This window comes from Syngnathoides biaculeatus, chromosome 17 (assembly GCF_019802595.1).
Source record: "Syngnathoides biaculeatus isolate LvHL_M chromosome 17, ASM1980259v1, whole genome shotgun sequence".
Classification (NCBI taxonomy): domain Eukaryota; kingdom Metazoa; phylum Chordata; class Actinopteri; order Syngnathiformes; family Syngnathidae; genus Syngnathoides; species Syngnathoides biaculeatus.
Window position 1 is genome coordinate 17436518 of NC_084656.1, and position 13149 is coordinate 17449666.

Sequence of the window (13149 nt, forward strand, 5' to 3'; positions counted from 1 at the left end):
TAACCTGGGTTGATTGAAGCCCACACCCAGGGGCAGATTTACCACGAGGCAAGAACAGGCAAGTAATTGTCCCTGAAATTTCCAGAGGAGCCCCAAGGAAATGATTAATAAATAGTACTTTGAATTCCAACATCTGTTATCGTTTTAGTCTTAATTCATGTGCTTAGAAACGCAAAAATGTACAAATTTATCATTAGCATTATGACAACACCCACCCCCCTCTTTTTGCATGAAATGGACTATTCCATCATCCTGCTGCCACAATTCAAAATAAAGTTAAACTCGTTTATTATTTATATTTATGATCACTGAGACGGAGGGAAAACAGGCATCTTTTGGGGTTTGGCATTTATTTAAGTGGACTATTATTCGGGGGCGCTGCCTCTACTGGAGCAGAAAATCCAGAAATCACAATGTGTGATTTTTATTAACGATTTATTTGTGTGATACAGCTGAGAAAACCAATTTTAATATTTGGTACAGTAGCCTTTCCTGGCTGTGTGCTTCGGGACATTGTCATGTTGAAAGACCCAGCCAAGGCCCAATCTTCAATGCTCTGACTGAGGGAAAGAGGTTGTACCCCAAAATATCGCAATACATGGCCGCGGTCATCCTCTCCTTAATACAGTGCAGTCGTTCTGTCCCATGTGCAGAAAAACACCCCTAAAGCATGATGCTACCACCCCCATGATTCACAGTAGGGAAGGTATTCTTGGGATGGAACTCATCATTCGTCTTCCTGGGTCTTTCAACCTGACAATGACCAGAAGTACAAAGCCGGGAAAACCAAGGAGTGGTGCCGTAAGAAGCACAACAAGGTTCTGGCGTGGCCTAGCCAGTCTCCAGACCTAAACCCAATAGAAAATCTTTGGAGGGAGCTGAAACTCCGTGTTTCTGAACGACAGCCCAGAAACCTGTCTGATCTGTGTGGAGGAGTGGGCCAAAATCCCTCCTGCAATGTGTGCAAACCTGGTGAACAACTACAGGAAATGTTTGACCTCTGTAATTGCAAGCAAAGGGTACTGCAGCAAATATTAACATTGATTTTCTCAGGTGTTCAAATACTTAGTTTCTTCATTGTACCATGGTAAATGTAGTTACTGTTCCCTAGAGGAAACAGTCCCCCCCCCCCTCCCTGAGGGGTAAAAGAGGGGTCTATTTACAGTAGGGTATTTATCCTATATTACAATACCTCATAGTAATGGTACTCACTGCTACATAGTGGCATGATCATGATCATCATCATCACCAACAATTTGGGCACAGTGTCTACTAGAGGGTAAGCTACTATTTGAGGAAACACTGTACACTGCGATACCCACACGATCCTTTTCACCTCCAACTTCACAAATCTCACACCAACAACAAAAACGGCACTCGGTCGAAGGCAAACCTCTGCTGAGGCAACAATATTCTGACCAGGACCAACTTGTGCACGCCAGCTCAGATGAAGGTGGATCTTTATGCGGATGTTAAATTTGCAGTCAGTCATTGACTTTATCATGAAAGGCTGTAGTGTTTCCTGCAACTCCAACAGTGTCTTGAAAGGCATCAACAAGGATGTCTTTATGCGAGTGAGAGCGTGGAGGGAGGGAGCTGGCGAGGAACCTGCAAGGAGCCTGTCAAAATCACTGCACACCTAAATACTTCTGTGTACCCCTTCAAAATAAATCAGCCAGTGGGAAACTTGCACCATCGCAGTCCAAAGTGTCCCATCCGAACAACTTTATTTAGTTTTAGCTTTGATGCAACCCATAATGCTTGATAATTAACAATAACAACAACAAAAGAACTCATATGCTGTCCTTTGTCATTTTTTTTTTCTTAATTTTAGTGATCTTTTTTTGTGTACCATCTGTACACCTCTCTGACCACAATGCACAAAACTTTCTGTAAAGTAATTGTACATCAATCAGTTAAACTATTTCCAACTTGCTCAAAAATTCCCAAACCAATATTTTGCAGGATCTTAACCCCCGTCAGATTTATTTTTTAAATTATTGAGGGTGTTTGGAAATTCATTACAATCACAGCAAAAGCCACATCCCCCAATTATTTATTACTGTCAATTGGGGGATTTTTTTAAAACTTTTTATTTTTTTTTTATTATTATTTATCATAGTATTCTTCGTCAAAGAGTTAAGTTGCTGAGCACATTTTTGAATGCACATGTTTCAATACATGAGGTACATATTATGTAGCCTTCATATATATATATATATATATATATATATATATATATAAACGTTAAATATTGTAATGTTTTGGTATTTCTTTTCAATAGTAGCCTTAACATTAATTGACACCAGGCTCCAATGTGTCTTCTACATGAATAAATAAACAGCCCACTCACCGATGACTTGGATCAAATACCCAGCAGTGATTACCTTTGCTAACAGATATTGTCATATTGGATAAATGAAATGTCGACCGTTTATTTTGAATTTAGCAACATACCTATAAAAGCGTTGTTTATCTGCTTGTCTTTTTTTTATTTGCAGTTTCATCCACTTGCGTTGTAAAAGTCAACCAGTCGCAGGAACTAGCTTGTTAAAGGGGTTAAGGTTCAAAGTTCGACAGGGTCAAAATAGCTAAATAAGTCATATTTGTTTACGTTATTAAATATTTTTTTCTTCTAAAATTGCGACATCAATATGCTTTTTTAGTATTACTATTGATTATTATAATTAAAATAAATACTTCGCAACTTTTTCGTTGAGGCATTTTGGTTGGCTTCCTCAAGCCACAACTCGTTGTTATGGAACAGAAGCTTGGGTGGGGGGGGGGGGGGAATCTCCCTAAAATGGACGAAAATGTTTATTTCAAAGTAATAATATCACGCTTGACACGTTCCAACGTTTTAACTTTGAAGGAGACCGCCGCGTTTTTCCGGTGTTCGCGTCCTTTCTTAGGCTAGGCGGTGCCACACACGCTCGTTCACGCCCGCTCGAGTCGGCTCAGCACCAGCGAAGGGGGGTGGGGGGCGTCAGAACGCGACCGCTGCACCCGGATGAAACGCTCCCTCCGCCCGGACTGGAGTGGACCTCTCACCGCCGGGACTGGAGGTACGATGTCCGGATGAATGAACGCCGAACCACCATATTTATTTATGCCTCCAACGTGATCACATTTTGTGATGATCGTTGATCAAGTATTTTGTCATAGTTGACGAACTTTGAGACTTTTAGCATCTCAACCGTGATAACTTTTTTTATACGCAATGATTCAATTGTGATTTATTATTCAGTTATGACATTTTAATCATAATTTTGAATTGAATACTACCCAGATCTAATAATATTAATAATAATATGTTGAACATGTTTCTTCCTCTCCATAGTTGTTTGTCTTCACTCCTCACATGTAGCACTGGGAGGTATTTTTTATCACGGAAAATGGTTCTAATCCTGCTTAGTGCATTCACTCACTAACAAGCAAGCAATACATATTTGAAGCTGGCTGTTCTCATTTTTGCAAGATTATGGGATTGGTGGGTGTTTTTGGTTCTCGCTTGACTTTCGGCAACAGGCAAACAAAAGGCTAAATGCACCACAGATTAAGTGAGACAAATGACATGATGCACAGTGACACATATGCGCTCCTGCATATTAAAATCGCCCTATTTGAGATACTGTACGTGTGTAAATGTGTGGATGCTTGTGTATCGCGCTTCTACATACCCGCATTCCATACATCGGATAACAGAGTAGGCCTAACCTGTTTTCTTTTTCTGGTGCTAAATCCATTTTTTGCACATTATTATTTATATACATTACATGCATCAGATTATTACAAGTGTTTATGTATAAATTCTGCATTCATGCAATTAACTTCACGGAATGGATAAAATATCTGTTGATCTGTGCATATTTTGGACTGGATATTTTTTTTTTTTTTTATAAACTTCAATGTGTTTAAAGCGTGCGGGAGAGGTAAAAGTAAATTTCATACATTTGGTCTCATTATAACAGATTTTCAAATATTATGTGTGGGTCTGAAATACATATCCGCGTTAAACGGGGGGCTCGCTATACTTCCATTATCGCGCAATCGGTTGTAGTGGCTCAGAAAGACAAGTTAAAAAAAAAAAGCAGACCTTGATTGTCAGCATGGCAGCAACATCTAGTGGCAGTTTACGGGCGCGACCAAAAACGGAAGTATTGAACCCCAACTGACACCGGAACGTTGTGTTGGCCCACGCTCGGCGACTTTAACAACGTGACGGCACCGTTACAGCAGCGGCTGCGAGAAAGCTAGAGATGTGCCATTATTAAAATTAGCCATAATTTGTTTTTATATTGGCGGCACGGTGAATCAGCTGGAGAAGCTCACAGTTCTGAGGATCTGGGTTTGATCCCGGCCCCGCATGTGTGGAGTTTGCATGTTCTCCCCGTTTCTTGCGTGGATTTCCTCCGGGCACTCCGGTTTCCTCCCACATCCCAAAAACATGCAACAGTAATTGGACACTCTAAATTGCCCCTAGGTGTGATTGTGAGTGAGGCTGTTTGTCTCAATTTTCCCTGCGATTGGCTGGCAACCAATTCTGAGGACCCGCCTCCTGGCCATTGACAGCTGGGATAGGCTCTCGCACTCCATGCAACCCTTGTGAGGATAAGCGGCTAAGAAAATGGATGGATGGATACTCGTTTGTCTGTATGTACCCTGTGATTGGCTGGCGACCGCTCCAGGGTGTATCATTGCACCTCTCGCCCTAATTCAGATGGCATAGTATCAAATTGGCCCTTAGCCATAATAATTACAGCATAGAAATGGATGGATGGCTGCTTTAAAATGACAATCTTTTTACGTCTCGTGTATGAGGTATCATCAATAATCATCATCTGGCGAGTACGCCGGATGATTCTTTCGAGTCTGGGCCGTGACTTGGACAATCTCCTCGAGCCGTCTTATCTGCAATATCTGCCGCAACGGCCCATTTCCCGCCCGGGGAGAGGGGGGGCGGGGGGGGGGCATTTCACGTTTCATCTGGTGCAATATAACTGGGAAATAATGCAACTCTTTGAGGAAGTCGAGGGCCCGCTCACCGACAAAGACTTTGTGCGCTTGTCTGACTATCCTTGTCTGGCACAACACTTGACATCACAAGTGTGTCTGTGTGCGGGTGCGCCTGTGTGCGTGTCTTTGTGTCTATGTGTTTATCTTTTTGTATGACTGTGAGATTATATCCGAGTTTGGACATGTTTTTGTGTTTCACGTTTCTGTGTGTGTATGTTTGTGTGTTTGATGTGTTTGTATGGTTTTGTTTATGTGTGTTCATTTAAATGTGTCTTTGTCTGCATTCGTGTTTATGTGTGTGAATGAGTTCGTATATTTGTGTGTGAGTTTATGACTGTTTGTGTGTGTGTTGGGCATTGAAGTGTATTTGCGTTTATATGCGTGCATATTCGTGTGTGTGTCTTTTTGCCTATTTTTGTGTGTAATTGTGTGCATTTGTTTGTGTGTGTGTTCATTTAAATGTCTGTGACTTTGTGTACTTTTGTGTATTTGTGTGTGAGTTTGTCTCTATGTGTGTTTGGCATTGAAGTTTTTGCATGTTTATATGTGTGCATATTCATGTGTGTGTGTGTGTATATGTCTTTTTGCCAATTTTTGTGTGTGCAGATTTGAGCCCATTTGTGTGTAATTGTGTGCATTTGTTTGTGTATGTGTGTGTGTGTTCATTCAAATGTTTGTGTCTTTGTGTGCATTCGTGTATATGTGTGTGTGAATGAGTTTGTACATGTGTGTGTGAGTTTATGTCCATCTCTGTGTGTTTGGCATTGAAGTGTATTTGCGTTTATATGTGTGCATATCGTGTGTGTGTGTGTCTTTTTGCCCATTTTTGTGTCTGCATATTTGAGAGCATTGTGTGTAATTGTGTGCATTTGATTGTGTGTGTTCATTTAAATGTCTGTGTCTGTGTGCATTCGTGTATGTGACGGATTTCGTATATTTGTGTGTGAGTTTATGTCTGTGTGTGTGTGTTCTTGGCATTGAAGTGTTTTTGCCTGTTTATATATGTGCATATTCGTGCGTGTGTCTTTTTGCCCGTTTTTGTGTTTGCACATTTGAGAGCATTTGTGTGCGATTGTGTGCATCTTTGTGTGTGTTTTGCATTTGTGCTTGTTTATGCCTCTGGAAGTGTGTTTGTCCGTGGTATGCGTGCGTGTAAATATGTTTTTCTGCGATTGTGTCAATTCCTGTTTGTGTGCATTTGTGCGTGCTTGTGTGTCTGTGAGTTATCGCGTGTTTATGTGTGTGTGTATGTGTGTGTTGAGGACCTTCCATCCAGATGGCCCGTCGACAGGAAGTTTCCGGCCCAAAGCGGCCCCCTAATGAGCGGTGTGGGTAAGGCACCTGAAAGGGCAGCGCACGTCACATCAAAGGGTGCCTTTCTTTGCTTCCTCACGTTCCCTCCATCGTCAGCATCATCCTCTTCATCATCACCGTCCTCTTCATCACCTCATACCAGCATCTCTTGTGCTCTTTATCCTCTCACACCCCAGCTGAGGTCCGTTCGTGTAACACTTCCACCGAGGAAGGAAGGATGGGAGGGATAATGTCACTGACTTGTCTCCTGCTGTTCTTTCACTATTACTCATTGTAACAAGCGTAAAAATAAGTTATAACATTTTAAAATAGTTACCAGGTGTCCCTGATCTTATTAAATAATGCAGGTGTTGCAGGTACTATAAATAAAGGTTTTATAATCAAGACCTGAGAAAGATTTTTTTCGGTGAACTAGAAACATTCTAGCATAAAAAAGTGAAGATATTGTCCATTCAGTGTGACCAAGCAAAAAAAAAATATTTTTTTAAGGGAAATGTGCTTTTATCCATGCATCCATTTTCTTTGCCGCTTGTCCTCACGAGGGTCGCGGGGAGTGCTAGAGCCTATGACAAGATTGTAATTTTAAAGCAGGCATCCATCCATTTCTAAGCCATAATTATTATGGTTAGGGGCCAATTTGATACTATGCCATCTGAATTAGGGCAAGAGTGTGAGTGATATATATACATTTCCAAGTTAGCCAGGGTGAAGGCTCACCCGTGATCCAAATGAGGATAAGTACCCTTGAAAATCAATGGAAGGATATTCTGGGCCGTTGTAAGCGCTCAGCTACGTTATCTAGAGCCTGCGTGACGGAAGATGTTCGAACCAGCCGTGGATGGCCTGTCGCTCAGCAAAAAGGGGTCGCAAGGTGGCCTTGGCGGAACGCCTCCGACATTTCAAGGTTGAACGGGCGCAGAACTGTGGCCCACGTGTGAATTCCGATGCAGGAGTGTTACCGTTAACCGCGCGTTCATTCCTTTTCTTCACACACGATTTAGCCTATACGGCAGAGCGTAATGCAGACTCAGTCGTGTACTTTATAGCCGGGAAAAACACACATTGGCCAGTTTTACAATGCATATCTACAACTCCTGTTTTTTTCTGCTGCATTAAAATTTGGGATGAAAAAAACTTCCAGGTCGAAAATATTAAAAAAAAAAAAAAATCGAATAAAAAACGGTATTACGACGCTAACGGAACGTGCCTTGCGTTGTACCAATTGTAATCTAGAAATGTCATACTGTAAACCCAGGCCCCCTTTAATGTTTAACTTTCTGTCCGGGACCCACCCAAAAGGGGTCTGGAACCCAGTTTTTTTTAAATCCGGATCCACTATTTGAGAATCACTGCACGAAACAGAAGCAACAAAGAAGAGCCACGCGCAATGTAGGCAGGAAGTTGGAGCAACAGGGGAGAAGAGGTAATTTGGCGAGGTTGAAAGGAGATGCAGCAACTAACTGACACGCTCAGAGTCCTCTCAATTTATTGCCCAAGGAAAGAATAAAAAGTATGATGGGAGAGAACACTTTAATGCTCCATTTTGTCACAGTGTGTGGAAAATGACTAGCGTGTCTGCTTGTAAACAAGCTCCCAACTGTTTACACGTGGATTTATAGCATCCCGCCAGGATCCGTTGAATTGATGCTTGCTTTTCCGACATAGACAGAGGTTACCCTTTTGTTTGAACACGTTTACATTTTGTGTGCCGATCCTTGAGATCACGACGTGGTTAACAATTTTGGGTAGGTTGAAAAGTTGACTAATTGGTACAGAAACGTTGCTCTTTTTTTTGCATTTTGCCATCCATGCAAGGCAAAATACAGAAGAGTCATAACTAGGGGTTGCACAGATTAGTCGACTAATCATCATACTCGTCCATGATGGCATTTAGAGCGTGATGTTGATGAGTTTAGCCGAAGTAAAACAGGAGTATATGTGCATGAGTGAGAGAGGCGGTGAGAGAAAAGTGTAGCCCAAGGGAGAAGAGATGGCGAGGGTGGACGACTTCAAATACTTGCGGTCAACAATACGGAGGAATGGAGAGTGTGGTAAGGAAGTGAAGAAACTGGTTCAAGCGGGGTGGAACAGTTGGTGGAAGGTGTCTGGTGTTCTATGTGACAGAAGAGTCTCCGCTAGGATGAAGGGCAAAGTCTATAAAACAGTGGTGAGGCCGGCCATTAGAGATGTTGGCACTGAAGAAACAACAGGAAGCAGAACTTGAGGTAGCAGAAATTAAGATGCTGAGGTTCTCGCTCGGAGTGAGCCGGTTGGATAGGATTAGAAATGAGCTCATTAGAGGGACAGCCAAAGTTGGATGTTTTGGAGAAAAGGTTAGAGAGAGCGACTTCGATGGTTTGGACATGTCCAGAGGCCAGAGAGTGAGTATATTGGTAGAAGGGTGCTGAGGATGGAGCCGCCAGGCAAAAGAGAGAGAAGAAGACCAAAGAAAAGGTTGATGGATGTGGTGAGGGAGGACAAGAAGACTGCAGGGATTAGAGAGAACGATGCACGAGATGGAAAAAGATGACACTGTGGCGACCCCTAATCGGGACAAGCCGAAAGGAAAAGAAGAAGTTGAGTTTTTGGCTTGAAGATGAGACAGAATTGCTTGCGGCAACAGTTGGCCCATACTATCAAAGTGAAAGCAAATTTGCAATCCCCGCAAATTCCCATTTTACACAGCTTCCTCTGTAGGTGGGCCAGAACGACATGTTTCCCTGTTTGGCCAAGTTGTGCAAATGTTACCTGGCTGTCCAGCAGCACAGAGCAAGAGAATATTTTTCTCTGGTTGAAATATTACTTTGGAAAAGTCTTCACCCCAGATTATGCCCATTTGAACGTCTAACGTGTCTATTCTGCCTAAATATAACTGTCCATTGTTGGAGAATATAGAGCTCGCGCACCTACGTCATAAAAATCACGTGACTTTTGTGTGCGTCGCCATATGGCCGGTCTAACAAAGCATTGTTAAATGCTAAGTCGGTCGGAGATGACGTGAAAATACGGCGTGTCTTGTAGGGTGATCCCCAGAGTTGATACCCTGATACCGTTAGACATTTACAAGGTGAAAATAAACAAAGGGACGTGGAAGAATTAGATAAACTCAGCAGAGAGGACCTGAAGTCGATGTTTTCGCCGATAAGAAATTGGACTGTTAATTCGCTTCCGCTTGTCTTGGACAACTGGGTATACACATGGATCTGGTGACTAAGTCGTCGAGATTTACACAGAAAAGTTTGAAAGCATATAAAAGTCCGGACGCACACAAATACTTCACTGCTGGATCTGTTCTCAATCAGGAATAAATCCCACATAGTGACGGGGTGACGGCTCGTGAACGCGGAAGCGTGTTCGGCCACACGTTAACCTTTGCCGGAATCCATCGATCTTTTCAGCTAGTATGAGTTTTCGGTTTTGATGGTTTTAGAAATGGCTTTGGATATTCATCTACCCTAGCCGATCATGTCATAGGCTTGGGAATCTATTGTCAGTCTGGGTATTACGTTAAGTAGCAAAACTAGTGCAGAACAGCTGGGGTTTTCAGAAAGACAGATAAAAACATTTACTTCGTTGTATAATTTCAAAATTTACTGAGCTGGCAGTTAGTCAAGAGCCCCGAATGTTTGTATAAAAGCCATAAAGAAATTACATTTCCATGATATGTTTCCTTTAATTCAATTACGGAGTGACTTGTAAACAATGTTTTGCTAGCTTAATACTAGAACAATGTGTGATAATTATATATAGCAAACTGACAAAATATGACATATTGATATTTGGTCACATCTCTCTTATACAACATCATCCAAAAGGTGAAGGGCAAGAAGGATGTTGGCTTGTAAGAGAAACGCAAGCAGCAACACGACGGCGTGTTTTTGCACCAGCAATAAAATAAAATTCAAACGCGATGATTCAGGCAGTGTGCAAAGTGTGTATGTTTGTCTGTGTGTGTGTGTGTGTGTGTGTTTGGCAGCAACTATGCCTTGTCGCGTAACCTGGGCTGAATTAGCGCATTCATTTCTCCTGGAATGTGCCCACTTTTGCCTCAAAATCTGCACAGAGCGACCAAAACCACTTTTCTGGTGTGACGGCAGGGCTTGATTTCTCCAAACGTCGTTTTAGAGCTTTTAATTACAAAAACCGAGAACTAACACGGGGTCTCTGATCCCATGTATGGCGCAAAAACCTTGGGTTTTGTTTTACGGGAACGTATAAAACCTGGAAGGATGGTGCCATGCAGGGAGTGATGTCATTATATATTTCACCCCTGCGGTTGTTGAACAGAAAAATGTTACAATTTTTGCGCCATGGATCCACGGAACCCTTCAGAACACGAAGCATTCTTTTGCCCGACCAGGATAGAAAACAAATTAAATCAAACTATTAAAAACAAAACACACCACAAAGCTGCAAGAGCGGACTTTGCGATAATTTTTGGGAGCCCTTTGCACGTATCGCCTCACACACAATCCCTCAAACATCCTCCCAAGTTGTCAGGAGAGGTCCGACAGGCGAGGCGCCTTACCGGAGCACAGTCCGGTATTCACACGCCTCATAGACGAACCCTTTCACGGGGGCAGCCCCGTCAAAGAGGAGACTGTACGCCGGGGCCTGTCGAGGCTGAGCGCGATACACAGAGATGCATTTAAAGATATGTACAGTAACTCAAACAACCCCGTCCATCACCCCCCACTACATCCCCTACCCCCAAAACATAAATCCTCACTTAACATATTTCTCACTCTCTAATTCATCGCTATATTGGTTGGCGACCACATGATGATGCCACCTTATTTATCTTCTTGGTTTTGGCCCTTTTAAAAATAAAGTGAGGTTGCGTTATTAGTTTATGATTCAGGTACAATTAAGCATGAAGTCATAATGCACACGCTGTTTAATTCTTTGTACTGTATTTCATTTTTGATGGTGTTGTGACCATCCGTCCATCCATTTTCTATGCCGCTTATCTGTCAGAGTAGCGGCACGGTGGGCTCAGCTGGTAAAGCGTTGGCCTCACAGATCTGAGGACCCGGGTTCAATCCATCCATTTTCTTTGCCGCTTATCCTCACAAGGGTCGCAGGGAGCGCTGGAGCCTATCCCAGCTGTCAACGGGCAGGAGGCGGGGTACACCCTGAACTGGTTGCCAGCCAATCACAGGGCACATAGGGACAAACAGCTACACCTAGGGGCAATTTAGAGTGTCCAATTAATGTTGCATGTTTTTGGGATGTGGCAGGAAACCGGAGTGCCCAGAGGAAACCCACGCAGGCACAGGGAGAACATGCAAACTCCACACAGGCGGGACCTCAGAACTGTGAGGCCAACTACTGTCACTTGCCCTAAAAAAAAATAAAAAAAAATCGGATAAGCGGCAAAGAAAATGGATGGATTATATAACAGTGACGTTTTTCCTGAAAGCAAATTAAACCGGTATCAGAACGCTGCACTGTAATTTTACGTATTTAACAGACCATTGACTAAAATTATTTATGTGAAAACACAGCAATCATGTTTTGTTGTTTTTCTGTGCCATATTCTATTTATAGAATTAGGATTCAAAGGAAATATTCAGTGAGGAAAAAAAATGTCACGAGTGGGCCTTTTTTTTAATGCATTTCTCAGGCAAGTGTGTAAAGAAGTTAGGGAAGTTAGATACATTATTTTTTGTAAATATGATTTTTCTGAAATTTGATCATTTCTCATGGCACAATGTTGGGAATCATCAAAGTAGGTCAAATGCTTTTTCATGTTGCATTTCATCCATCTATTACTTTGCACGGGCATTACTCGGGCTGGAGGTGTGGGTGCAAAGTATCTCTCCAAAACTGCTCTGAAATGCTCTTCTTCCTCTTTTTTTTCCCTCTCCACCAGCATCCATCCGACATATTGAATAATTCAAATGCCGCCCTTTAGAAGTACGCAAAAAGCACACATAGGTGAATAGTCCAATTTGGGTATGCTGAAAAGAGCCATTGTGCGTCAAAAGGATGCGATGAGTGTACTTTGTGTAACTGACCCACTTACTTCTCTCACTCATGTGACAACATTTTTCTCCGCCACCCGGAGCACTCGTGGGAATACTTCGGTGTGGTTGCTCGCTGCTACAAACACTTTCTTTAGCCGAAGTGTCAGACCAACCCACGGGCGCCCTCTTGATTTGACATACAACTGGATTTGATGTGCTGTGGGAAAGAATATGAAACAGTACCGAGTGTCATTTTGTGTGGGATATTTCTGTCTGTGCACAGTTTTGACAAGGTGCGCAAGTTCACAAATCTGCACACTGTTTGAAAAGTTTATGAAGTGTAGTGTACCGAGTGCTGCCCCTACGAGGGAAAACTATTTTGTCTTTACATACAACTGCTCCCCCTCAACACTCTGGGCTTCACATCTACTGGAACAGGGGTGTCAGCGTGATATTGTATATTATTAAATATATTATTTATAATATATTATTTCATCCATTTTAGGGAGATTTTTTTCCCGAAGCTTCTGTTCTCTAACTAGCTAGTTGTGGCTATAGGAAGCCAACCAAAGTGCCTCAATGAAAAAGTTGCTAAGTATTTATTTTAGATATAAAAAATCATTATAATAATGAAATAACATCTTAATGTCGCAATTTTAGAAGAAAAAAATTATTTAACAACGTAAACAAATATGATCATTTATGTAGCTATTTTTACCCAGTCGAACTCTCGAAAATAATGCACAAATTTTTCCAAAAATATTTTCAAAAAGTTAATAGAGCGCATTATATTTAGGTGTAGATGAAAAATAAAAATCACATTGTAAAGTCCTATACAGGTACACAGCAT

General features: G+C 42.0%; 1 protein-coding gene across 2 annotated transcripts in view; it reads right to left on the reverse strand.

Moving 5' to 3' along the window:
• amacr (alpha-methylacyl-CoA racemase) overlaps nucleotides 1-2559 on the reverse strand; it is a 48205-nt gene extending 45646 nt beyond the window's left edge. Inside the window, exon 1 of one of the 2 annotated variants that reach the window (XM_061801019.1) lies at nucleotides 2458-2559. The gene's annotated coding sequence lies outside the window, so the exon portion shown is untranslated. The remainder of the gene's footprint in view (nucleotides 1-2457) is intronic. The other variant, XM_061801017.1, reaches the window with a different exon arrangement.
• Between the last annotated feature and the right edge of the window lie 10590 nt (nucleotides 2560-13149).